Raw genomic sequence first — 12,850 nt, forward strand, 5'->3', positions numbered from 1 at the left:
AGAATTATATTGAGAAGATGACAACATAAACTCTGGAGAAACAGAGGCTATGGATTTTGGTCAGGTGGGCTCTAGGGCCATCAGATCGATATATCAGTGCTGTACTTCTAACAATTATCCTCTTTGTTTAAAGTGTGAAACTGGGGCAGCCCTGGTGGCGCAGCTCTTTCTCTTTCTGTCTCTATGAATAAATAAAATCTTTTTTAAAATATTTATTTATTTATTTATTTATTTATTTATTTATTTATTTATTTATGATAGTCACACAGAGAGAGAGAGAGAGAGGCAGAGACACAGGCAGAGGGAGAAGCAGGCTCCATGCACTGGGAGCCCGACGTGGGACTCAATCCCGGGTCTCCAGGATCGTGCCTTGGGTCAAAGGCAGGCGCCAAACTGCTGCGCCACCCAGGGATCCCAATAAATAAAATCTTTTTAAAAAAATGCTCAACCTTTGAGCTAAAATATTAAAAAAAAATAATGTGAAACTGCCCATCCTGATATTTTTTGCCATTCCCACGAAACGTGCTTCCTGTAATTGGCAAGTTTTTGTAAAGCTTGTTAGCTATTTGCAGCCTCTGTGTTAAGGTGCTTGACTTATTTCTCTGACTCTTTTTTTTTTAAAGATTTTATTTATTTATTTATGATAGTCACAGAGAGAGAGAGAGAGAGAGAGAGAGGCAGAGACACAGGCCGAGGGAGAAGCAGGCTCCATGCACCGGGAGCCTGACGTGGGATTCGATCCCGGGTCTCCAGGATCACGCCCTGGGCCAAAGGCAGGCGCCAAATCGCTGCGCCACCCAGAGATCCCTCTCTGACTCGCTTTATCCTATCCTGACTCAGTATAGGTGAAAAACATTTCTCTCCTCTAAAAAATGGAGTTTGAATCCTGGCTGTGCCAATCTCACAAACTGTAAATTTGTGTAAGATTTTTAACTGCTTTGAGTCTTAGTTTCTTTATCGATAAAATGAAATTAATAGCACAGGTGATCCTCATTATTTAGATTCCCATATTTGTGAACTCATCTACTTGCTAGAATTTGTTTGCAATCCCCAAATCAAAGTACAAAAGGGCACTTCTGCAGTCATTTGTGAACATGTCAGTGCAATGAAAAATTTGAGTCACCTGACAGGCATGTTCCCCACTGAGTTTAAATACGGTGATACTTTGCTGTCTTGCTTCAACCAATATTGAAAACAAGTAATCTTTAAGTCTGTTTTGGGCCATGTTTTCACATTTTTGTGACTTTTCTTGGCGATTTTGTCATTAAAAATGGCCCTCCAGCATAGGGCTGAGGTGTGGTCTAATGTTCCTAAGCAGAGAAGGCTGTGATGTGCCTGACAGAAACAAATACATGTGCTACAATGTTAATCAATGATATATATTAAATAAAACAGCTTTAAACAGAATCACACATAAAAGAAGAATACATATTAATCAATTGATGAAAATGTTGCGAACAGAGGTTCACAGGAACTTAACCCTGTATTTTCCTTAGTAGCAATTGTTCAGTATTTACTAATTCAGTGTTTGCAAAGACTTCATGAAAGATAGCGAGGATTAGGATTGGGGCCCACCTTTAAAAACCTCATTTTAACTTGATTGCCTCTTTTTTTTATTTAGTTACTTATTTTCATTGGTCATAGAAGTTTACTGAATACACTTCAAGAGAGTGGCAGGTAGGATAGCAGAGGGGCTGTCTGCTAATTACCTCTTTAAAGAGTTTATTTCCAAATATAGTTACATTCTGAGGTACCAAGGATTAGGACTTTAACATAGAAATTTGGGGGGGGGGACCCAGTTTAATCCATAGGACAGCCTATCCATCCTCATTTGCCACACCTGGTTCTCTAGCCAGTCAAACTGGCCACTCGGCGTTCCCTGAAGTTTCCTTGCCCCTGAGCTTTGCTCACAATAAGGCATCCTTACAGCATCCTCTATCTCTACCTGTTTAAGTCAAATCTACCTTTTAAAAACCAGTGTATTGAGACACCTGGGTGGCTAAGTGGTTGAGCATCTGCCTTCAGCTCAGGCCATGATCCCTGGTCCAGGATCGAGTCGCACATTGGGCTCCCTGCAGAGAGCCTGCTTCTCCCTCTGTCTCACTCTCTCTCCCTCTCTCTCAGTGTGTCTCTAATAAATAAATAAAATACTTTTAAAATAAAAAATAAAACCCAGCATATTGAAGGGGCACCTGGGTGGCTCAGTCGGTTAAGCATCTGCCTTCAGCTCAGGCTCCCTGCTTAGTGGGGAGTCTGGTTCTGCCTCTGCCCCTCCCCTCTGCTCGTGCTCTCTCTCTCTCAAATAGATAAATAAAATATTAAAACAAAAAACCAGTGTATTGGTGCATGTTCATCAAAGAGGTAATTAAGTTAAAATGAAGTCTTTAAGGCGGGTCCTAATCCAATATGATTCATGTTTACAAGGAGAGGAAATTTGGACATAGAGACACATGCACACAGAGGAAAGACCATGTGAGGACAGAGGTGGAAGATGGCCATCTACAAACTAGTGAGAGAGGCTTCAGAAGAAACCAACCCTGTTGGTACCTTGATCTTAAACCTCCAGCCTCCAGAACTACAAGAAATGAATTGCTGCCATTTATAACAACAGCTTATGGTATTTGGTGATAGCAGCCCGAATGGTCTAAGACACCATGCAAATGAGTTTGGGTTGGATCTTGTAGTTAGTGTGAGCAACTAAAAGTTTTAGAGAGGGGTAATGTGATCCATGCTGCCCCTCAGGAAAAGAACTGGAAGCATCTTCTGAAGAAAATGAGCTAAAAATGAAGACGGGTAGGAGGCTGGGTCGATTATTGTTGTTGAGGCTGATTCTTCCAGGTTTATATATTTATATTTGAGGCTTATAAGATGGTGCCTATTTTTAGGCCCTGATACAAAAAGATGGCAGGGGAACAAGAAGATCAAAGCGTCTGGGACAAGGCTGGGAGAACGCTGTAAGAAAAGTGATATTGCGTGAGTTCTGGAAACCTTTCACAATAGCATGTTTGACATTTTCAGTGGAGCCATGAGGACTACAAAAGATCTTTGCGACAATGTTCACTGAGCATAAGATGTACTATTTCCAAGTGTGTCAAGGATATCGTTGGGGATAAGAAATGCTGAGACCCAACTTGTGAATAACACGTTTCTAGCAGGCATGCAGCTGAGAGTCCTGAACTGCTGTATGTACCTGGACAAGAAGTAGCAACCTCAACCTTACTTTAATATGTATTTTTCTACATCATTTTGCATCTGGGCTTCTGGAGTCTGATCACTTAAGGGAAACTGAGGCAGTGATTGCATGAATCTAAAAACCAGGTAATAAAAGAGCTAGTAGCCATGTTTGTCATATGGAGGGTATAGTTTGGAGATGTACTGCAAGGTGATACTGACAGGACGTAGCGACTAACCAGATCTGAGGGGACCAGGGAGAGTCACTGGGCTTAGCCCAGAATAACTCAGAGTTTGAATTTTGGAAGAGCAGAATAATTTCACTTTTGGACATGTCAAGTTTATTATTTATTTATTTATTTTAAAAAAGATTTTATTTATTTATGACAGACACAGAGAGAGAAAGAGGCAGGGACACAGGCAGAGGAAGAAGCAGGCTCCATGCAGGGAGTCCCGACATGGGACTCGATCCTGGGTCTCTAGGATCATACCCTGGGCTAAAGATGGCACTAAACCATTGAGCCACCAGGGCTGCCCAAGGACATGTCAAGTTTAAAGAGCGTTTCCAACTGGGACACATGAATGCAAAACTCTAGTAGGCTAAGACCATAATACCTAGGTTTGAGAGCTTTTTGCTTGTGAGTGAGAAATATAGCCAAAGATACCAGGGATCTGTACTACAAGAAAAGAAAAGTAGAGGCTAGGAATAGCTGTTGGCAGGTTGCAGTACATTTCATTGGTCAAAGTAGAGGAATGGAGAGATGAGATCCTACCAGGTATCTGAAGGGAGAACTGAAAGTTTTATTTTTTTATTCTTATTTTTTTGAGATTTATTTATTTATTCATGATAGACATGGAGAGAGAGAGAGAGAGAGAGAGAGAGGCAGAGACAGGCTCCACACAGGGAGCCCGACGCTGGACTCAATCCCGGGACTCCAGGATTGTGCCCTGGGCCAAAGGCAGGCACCAAACCGCTGAGCCACCCAGGGATCCCCCGAACTGAAGTTTTATAATGGTCTTAGTGATTACCCCACGGACTAACCAGGTTTGGAATATTGGCAAAGAGAATATGGCAAGACAGGAAAGAATCTACAATGGTTGGAATGCCCTGGAGCCATTGAGAGAGTGGTACAGGAGAGAAGTAGAGCATCTATAGGGTGAGGCAGATATCAAGGGGACAGAGAACAAAGGAGGGACATGGAAAATCTAGTTTGAAAGGAGTGAGAGAGTGGTAGAAAGCTAGGGGGTGGGATGTTACTGTATCTCATTTCATAGCTGGTCACAGAAAAGTTCATTGCAGCTTGGTGAGCTAGACTGAACGGAAGCTGGACCAGTCCACTTCAGTGAACAGGTGCCCAGGATAAAGGTCCACTTAATGGTACTGGAGGAATGTCCACTCAATGGCAGAACCCAGTAGTCAAGAAGTATGTGAATCTATAAAGTTCAGGGTCCCAAGGAATGATCAGCTTCAGGGTGAATGCAGCTGCTGAGATCTAGGCACAGGTAATATCCAGAGGTTTGAGACAATACGAAAGAGGTTTTCAGTACCAGGAAAGTTGGTCACAGATAAAGCCCCAACTTTGGATTGCAGTTTTTTTGGTTGTTGTTGTTGGATTGCAGTTTTAAAGAAGAAAGGTCAATTACTAAAAATAATAATAATAATAATAATAATAATAAACTTTTAAAAAGTGAGAGGCACTAGGCTGACTCAGTTGGAAGAGCATGCAACTCTTGATCTCGAGGTTGTGAGTTCAAGCCCCACAATGGGTGTAGAGATGACTAAAAAAAAATTAACTTAAACAAATAAATAGGGACCCCTGGGTGGTTGAGCATCTGCCTTTGGCTCAGGGTGTGATCCCTGGGATCCTGAGATCAAGTCCCTCATCCAGCTCCTCCAGGGGGGCTTGCTTCTCCCTCTGCCTATGTCTCTGCCTCTCTCTGTGTCTCTCATAAATAAATAAAGAAAATCTTTAAATAAATAAATAAATGAGAGAGGTCAGGACCCATGGACATCTACAGAGACAGAACACTGTTAGGACTAACACACCAGGGAACAGATGAAAAAAATTTTTATTCCTTGGTAAATTTTTTAAAAAGACTTATTTATTTACTTTAGAGAGAGAGTGGGCATATGCGCCTGGTGGGGAGGGGTAGAGGGAAAAGGAGAGAGGAGCTCAAGCAGACTCCACTGATGAGTGTGGAGCCTGACATAGGCTCAATCTCATGACCCTGAGATCACGACCTGAGCTGAAACCAGGAGTTAGATGCTCAACTGACTGTGCCACCCAGGCACCAGAGAAAACCAACTCTTAATCAGAGTGAGACATGAACTGTATTTAAGAAACTGTTCAAGAAGGTAGGGGAACTTATTGACCCTAGAATAGGGAGTTCCTACTGCCCAAAGGAGATCCTAGTTAAAGGTGAAGCATGGGAGATATGAGAATGGACAGAGCCAAGGTATGAAAATGGGGAACTAGCAGAGAGAGGATGTGTGGTTATATAATTACAGAACTAGATCATTATGGAAGATGTTTACCCTAATCTCTGCTTTTGTCTCTTCTCATGGGCATAGCTGTTGTCTTTATACTTTAGTTCTGTTTTATTTTTTTAAGATTTATTTATTTATTTTAAAGAGAGAGAGAGAGAGAGGCAGGGGCAGAGTGAGGGAATGTCAAGCAGACTCCATGTTGAGTGCCAAGCCCAACACATGACCCATGAAATCTCGACCTGAGCTGAAATCATGAGCTAGACAGTTAACCAACTGAGCCACCTGGGTGCCCCTATACTTTAGTTTTAAAGGCAGAAAACATTTATGGTGTTTTTCTGTTAGTGTGCTAATCTCAACAAAATTATAAAGCAGATCAAGTGGATGATAAGATTAGAACTCCATCTGTAGTAGACAGAATAATGGTCCCCGCAACGATGTCCATAACCTAATCCCTGAAGTCTGTGAATATATTACCTTCCATGGCAAGATGGACTTTGCAGATGTGATAAAGGGTGAGATTGGTCGATTATCCTGGTTTACTTGGGCGGGCACAAGAATCCTTCTAAAATAGGCAGGAGGGTCAGAGTTAGAAAAGGAAATGTGTTGACAGAAACTGAGCACAGTGGTGTGGGACCATGAACCGAGGAATGCATGAGGCTTCTAGAAACTGGAAAGGACCGGGAATGGATTCTCCACTTTAGCCTCCAGAACAAACACAGCCCTACAGGCACCTTGATTTGTTCCCCATAAGACCTGACTTTGGACTTATAACTTTCAGAAGTGTAAGAAAAAATTTGTGCTGTGTTAAGCTGTTAATTTTGTGATACTTTGTTACAGCAGCAATGGAAAATTAATATAACATCTAAGGACATGACTGAGGAGAACCCAGACTTTAATTTCATGATGTAGGAAAAGGCAAGAAAAGGAGGACTGGAGTTAGGTTGGAAGATAGTGAGGGATTGTCATTTGCTATTCCTTATCTTTAAAATCAATAGAAATTGGGGCACCTGGATGGCTCAGTCACTTGAGCATCTGACTCTTGGTTTCGGCTCAGGTCATGGTCTCAGCAGCGTCCTGAGATCAAGCCCCAGGTCGGGCTCTGCGCTCATCAGGGAGTCCGGTTGAGATTTTCTCCTTCTCCCTCCCACTTGTGTGCATGTGCTCTCTCTTTCTCTCTCTCTAATAAATAAATAAATCTTTAAAAAAATCCAATAGAAGTAACAGCTAAATTCTCTCAGGAAAACATGCAATGGCTCTACGCTTCTACACAAATTCCAGGGTGTTTTGAAGTTATGCTTGTTGACTAACAAACTTCTCTGCAAAGAGAAATGGAAATTCCTTCTGGAAAGGTTAAATGAAAGAGAGTCGTAAATGATAAAAGAGAAGTTACAAGAAAATAAATACTGCATTTTAGAAATAGCTATTCAAAACAAAACAGAAAAAGAAAGTTATTCCATGCATTTACATTTTGTAAGGTAATTCTGTATAGTTTCTGAGGAAATGGGTTCTTAGCAGACCAAGAAAACTTGTGACAGTAAATTCTCATAAATTTCAAGTAAGAGTATTTTTTTAAAATTTGTGGAAAATTCCACTTTATTCTATAAATCATTATACTGTAGTATCAACATCTCGGTCTTTTCTTTTTCTTTCTTTCTTTTTTTTTTTTTTTTTTAGGATTTTATTTATTTATTCATAAGAGACACCGAGAGAGAGGCAGAGATACTGGCAGAGGGAGAAGCAGGCTCCATGCAGGGAGCCCGATATGTGGGACTCGATCCCAGGATCCCAGGGTCACGCTCAACTGCTGAGCCACCCAGGTGTCCAAACCTCTAGGTCTTCTGAATCCGTTTATTTTCATTAAAAAGTAGCTAATTGTAGGGGTGTCTGGCTGGCTCAGTCAGTAGACCTTGTGAGTCTGGGTCTTGGGGTCGTGAGTTTCAGCCCCACACTGGGTGTAGAGATTACTTAAAGAAAAATAGATACTTGTAAGAGTTAATTTTATTAATATAGATGCATCCTTCTCATCTCTCTCTCCCTGGTGTTCCCAGATCTTTTCTTGGACGGTATTTGAGGCTTGCTCTGATTTAATTCAGGCATTTGAAAGTACATGTGAGGCATTACTCCAGAGGGCTAATTGGATTTTTCTTACACAATGGATTTTTTTTCTCTGAGTAACAAATACACATGTATACAAACTCCACACACTGAGAACTATTTGAAGAGGAATTTAATTTGGTGATGGTTCTCTTAGCCTTTCCAAGTTAGTGACTACACAATGAACAAGGCAAACCAAGAGTTAAAAAGCTGCAGGTAAGGGTGTGAGACCAATTTGAAAGGCAAATTGAGCAATTATGGAGTCCTAGAGGATGGCACCCTGAGAATTCAGCTGTGCCTGGCTAGCCAGGGGCACAGGCCAAGTCATGGGGAAACCCAGTAAGACAGCTGAGCCAGGTAGGCCTCCAGTCCGGTGCTTCAGTGTGCAGGGAAGAATTCGGAGTTAGCAGGGATATAAAGGAGTTCAGCCAGAGCCTGGAAAGATCAACAGTAGCCAGCAGCTGAAACACCATCCAGACAGGGCAGCTGGGCTGTGGGTGGCAGCTATCCCCCTGCCTGGGTTGGTTTTGAGCAGGTTTTCCTGCTGTAAATGGAAAGAGGATAAACAGACCCATCCAAGTATTGGAGAATGCAGCTGAGGGTTAGATGGTCTGAAAAAAAACAAACAGAAAACCAAACAGAATCCTCAGCCCCTAGTAGCTCTGGGTTGGATATCCTAATGAAAGTGAACTACCTACCTTTCTGTGCATGATTCTAAAGGCAAAAATCATAAATAAAAAGCGATATACTCATATCAATGTTATAAAATTTTTTAAACTTCTATATGTCAATAAATATTCACAAAGATGCAAAGACATAGACGTCCAAGATATTTATAACTCAAGATAAAACTATCATTTAATCTATATGAATATTTATAACTGCAGAAAATTAGGCATGATTGAAATGTTGATCAAAAGACAATTGCTGAAATTGGGAAATATCCCAACAGTGAAATTTAAGGCCTTCTTTTTCATAAGTACTGTATAATATTTCAGGCGTATGGGCCATGAAGTGCCTTTTGCAACTACTCAGTTCTGTAGTTGTAGCACAAAGCCCACCATAGACAATCAGGAAACAAAAGAGCATAGAATGTTCCAGTAAAACTTTACTTTCAAAAACATGTGGCCAAATCCACAGATTATAGTTTGCTGATCCATGTTTTAAACAATAACTGTTGTAAAAATTAGGTAATCTATGTATAATACTATGGACCTATTTGAATTATATTAAACAAAAACTCAGAACAGAATGTGTATTTATACAATGTTCTATTACTAAATATTTTATACATCAAGTATATAAATAAAATTATATATAACTATATGTGTTTACATATTAAAATATTGTAATTATATATATATATCTATCCTTATGTAAATAAAGAGATAGTTCAAGCAAAGGAAAAAGCCCTGAAATAATATGTATCAAAATGTTAACCTGGAGATCAATATCCTGATTTAGGACTGTAAAATGATTTTCCTAGTGTAAAACTTTAAATGATTTCTTTAAAAAATAATGACTAAAAGAAATTTATTATGCAAAATGAAATATTAAAAAATGTATACATGACTCTACTAGTCATGTGTAACTGTTTTCATTTCTCTGTGTTGTTCTCTTTCAATTTTTATCTGAACTATATGTTTATCAAAGTATATATTTTTTTCCTGATTTTCTTTGCCTTATCTCTGGTGTATCATCAGGGTCAGCAGTTTGCAATAACCGCGGTTCAGTAAATGTTAGTTAACAACTGTGATTTTTTTTTTTTAAGATTTTATTTACTTGACAGAGAGAGAGAGATTGCGTGAGCAAGTGAGTCCGAACAAGGAGAGCAGCAGAGGAAGAGGGAGAAGCAGACTCCCCCACTGAGCAGGGAGCCTGATGGGCTCTATCCCAGGACCCTGGGATCATGACTCAAGCTGAAGGCAGACACTTGGCCAACTAGGCCACCCAGATGCCCCAACAGGTGTGATTATGATCTCAGTGATAATGATATGAAGGAAAGCAATTTTAGATAAAGTTTTTAACAAGGCTTCTTAGAAAAACTAGCAATAGCATTCACAAAGGTTACTGTCAAGTGTTACTCTGGAACCAGAGATACCATGCAAAATTGTTCAGAATCTCTTTGTTCAGATATCCCAGGGGATAGATACCAAAAAGTTCCCCCAGAGCATTGCTATCTCCGTCTTTCTTACTATAGCCCAGTTGGCATAGTGGGAATGTCACTTCTAAAAGCTGACAGAACAATATGAAATGATCAAAGGTTTAGCTTGTGAATTATTCTGCTTGCTTTTGTCTTCCAGAATCTAGACCCCTAAAAATGTATTCCCATATTTGATGCACCAGTGATGGTACAAGGAGTAAAATCAGAACCTTTTTAATCCCTGTGTGAGTTTATTAAAGTCTGACAGTTAATGAGGTGAGTAATCTTAGAGTAGCATAATGTGATTCCATATGAGCTCTAAGAGGTAAAGGGAGGGAAAAGAGAGACTGGACTCCAGAATCACACTTCATCATACTGACTACGTACAATAGGCTAGTTATGACCTAGTCTGGTGCTCAAATTCTTCAATATTTGGGTTTTTCCACATGGATGTGGGCACTTTTGACATTTCTTATCAGAAATCAACAAATATAATGGTAAGTTTAAAATGCAGGTTTTCTTATAGTCAGTTTAGGTAGAGCTGGAAGATGGCAGTTATTTGACTTGTCTGCAAAGACCAATGGTTTTGTAATGAACAATTAATTCCTGTGCTTCTTACACTGTTTTTCAAAAAACTTGGATCTGCCCCTATCCGCAAAAGAAACAGAACAAAAGAAACACCTTCTCACACCTACCAACAAAACAAACCCTAGAAGCTGTTCCTTGGCTAGAGCCAGAGTGCATTCTGCAATTAAAATGTGAGTACCACTTATTAGGTGTGCCAAATGCTTTCTCTTTTCTTTGCAACTGTCTTATTCATATGCCAGAGTGGAGATGAAAGACTTCAAATGGAAGGATTGCACAACCACCACCCACAGCTTTGCAAGCTTTGGTGGAAGCCTAAGCCTAAGTGAACATTTGGGATCCATTCTCCAAAGTAGCAACTGGAATGTGTTAGCAGCCATTTTCATATAATGTGGGAACCGTTATAGTCCTTGAGTGGAACCACAGCTCATTTCTACTTGTATTCTCAGTGCTGGTCTAGAGCAGGTGTTCAATAAATTAGGTGATCAAAGATTCAGCGTGCTTTTGTTATCCAGAGTCTAGAGCCTCCATTAATGGCACAGTTAGTACAATCAGAGGCTCTGCCTAAACAGCTAATCATTGAATGAAACCTTGTATAAAAAAAACTCCATCTTGACAGAAGTTCTGTGCTGGAAAAAGTATACTCCCAAACATGTTAATGGATGAATGTAAATTGTACAACCTCTGAGTAATTTGGTAATGACCATTGGAATAAATGCATCTACCCTGTGACCCAGCAATTCCACCTCTGGGAATTCATCCTGCGTAAAAACTCTCTCACATATGCATACAGAAAAGAATAGTCATTGCAGTATTCTTTATATCAGCAAAAGACTAGAAACAACTTAATGTCTGCGTGTAGAGAATTCGTCAAATAAATGATGGTATATACTATAATGGAATTCTCTCTGATGTTGGAATGAGTAAGAGAATTATACATACTGATATGAATGATCTTCAAGATATAATGGTTGAGTGAAAAAAATCAGGTGCAAAACAGTGTTTAGTATGCCTACTACTTGTGTAAATAAACAAAGAAGATAGAGGAAGGGATACCCATACGTGCTTTTTTTCTTTTGAAAAAACTCTCTGGAAGGTTAAAAAAGAAATTAGTGAAAGTGGGTCAATTTGGGTGGAGAAACCAAGGAATTTCAAGGATTGGAGGGAGGAAGACTTGCTTTTTTCACTCTTTAAAAAATTTTTTTAAAATCATTTATTTATTTATTTATTTATTTATTTATTTGAGAGCAAACAAAGGAGGAAGTAGAGAGAGGAGAAGCAGCTTCCCCTGTGAGCAGGGAGCCTGATGCAGGGCTCTATCCCAGAACACTGAGATCATGACCTGATCTGAAGGCAGATGCTTAACCAACTGAGCCACCCAGGTGCCCTGCTTTTTTCACCCTTTTGTTTTATATCAGCTTCTAGCTGTGTGTATAGACTAGCTACTAAGATATATTAAATAAAAATGCTCAAAAGTAAACACTTTCAAAAAAAATTTATTTATTTTTATTCATGAGAGACACACAGAGAGAGGCAGAGACACAGGCAGAGAGAGAAGCAGGCTCCATGCAGGGAGCCCAGTGCAGGATTTGATCCCCTGACTGGGGATCATTTCCTGAGCCAAAGGCAGACGCTCCACCACTGAGCCACCCAGGTGCCCCTCAAAAGTAAACATCTTAAAATTAGTTTCCAAAGAGAATGCTTTTTAAAACTCACTTACCACAGTGTGAGTTGGCAAGGGAGGGGAGTGATATATCTACATATTTACTCATAGAAGCATAGAACATCTCTGAAGAAGAAAATGGGGTAGCTAGGGATACAGGTAGAAGAGAGACATTCCTGTATGTCTTTTTGTACCTTTTGATTTAAGTAAACATATGTGTATATCTATATGTATAATAAAAATTAACATTGTTTTTGTTTTTAAAGTTAACAAGAAGTGGGACACCTGGGTAGCTCAGTTGGTCAAGCACCTTATTCTTGGTTTCAGCTCAGGTCATGATCTCATGGTTCGTGAAATCAAGCCCCAAATTGGGCTCCCCGCTCAGTGCAGAGTCTGCTTGAGATTCTCTCTCCCTCTTTTCCTCTCCCCCTGCCCCTCCCCTTGTGCTCTCTCTCTCTCTCTCAAATAAACAAACAAATAAATTTTTTTTAAAAAGATAAAGTTTACAAGAAGTGTAGGGGAAGTGGAAAGGAAAAGATACCTTAGGAAATAGGAACAGCATGTTTGGTAGGGTCAGAAAGCCCTAGTTTCAAATCCTGACTCTTTTAATAGCTGTGTGATGTTGAGGAACTTGCTGAAATCTCTGGGCCTCTAATGAAAAAACCTTCACAGAAATGTTGTATGGATTAGCTAGAAAATACTACAT

This window comes from Canis lupus, chromosome 34, assembly GCF_003254725.2.
Source record: "Canis lupus dingo isolate Sandy chromosome 34, ASM325472v2, whole genome shotgun sequence".
Taxonomy (NCBI): Eukaryota; Metazoa; Chordata; class Mammalia; order Carnivora; family Canidae; genus Canis; species Canis lupus.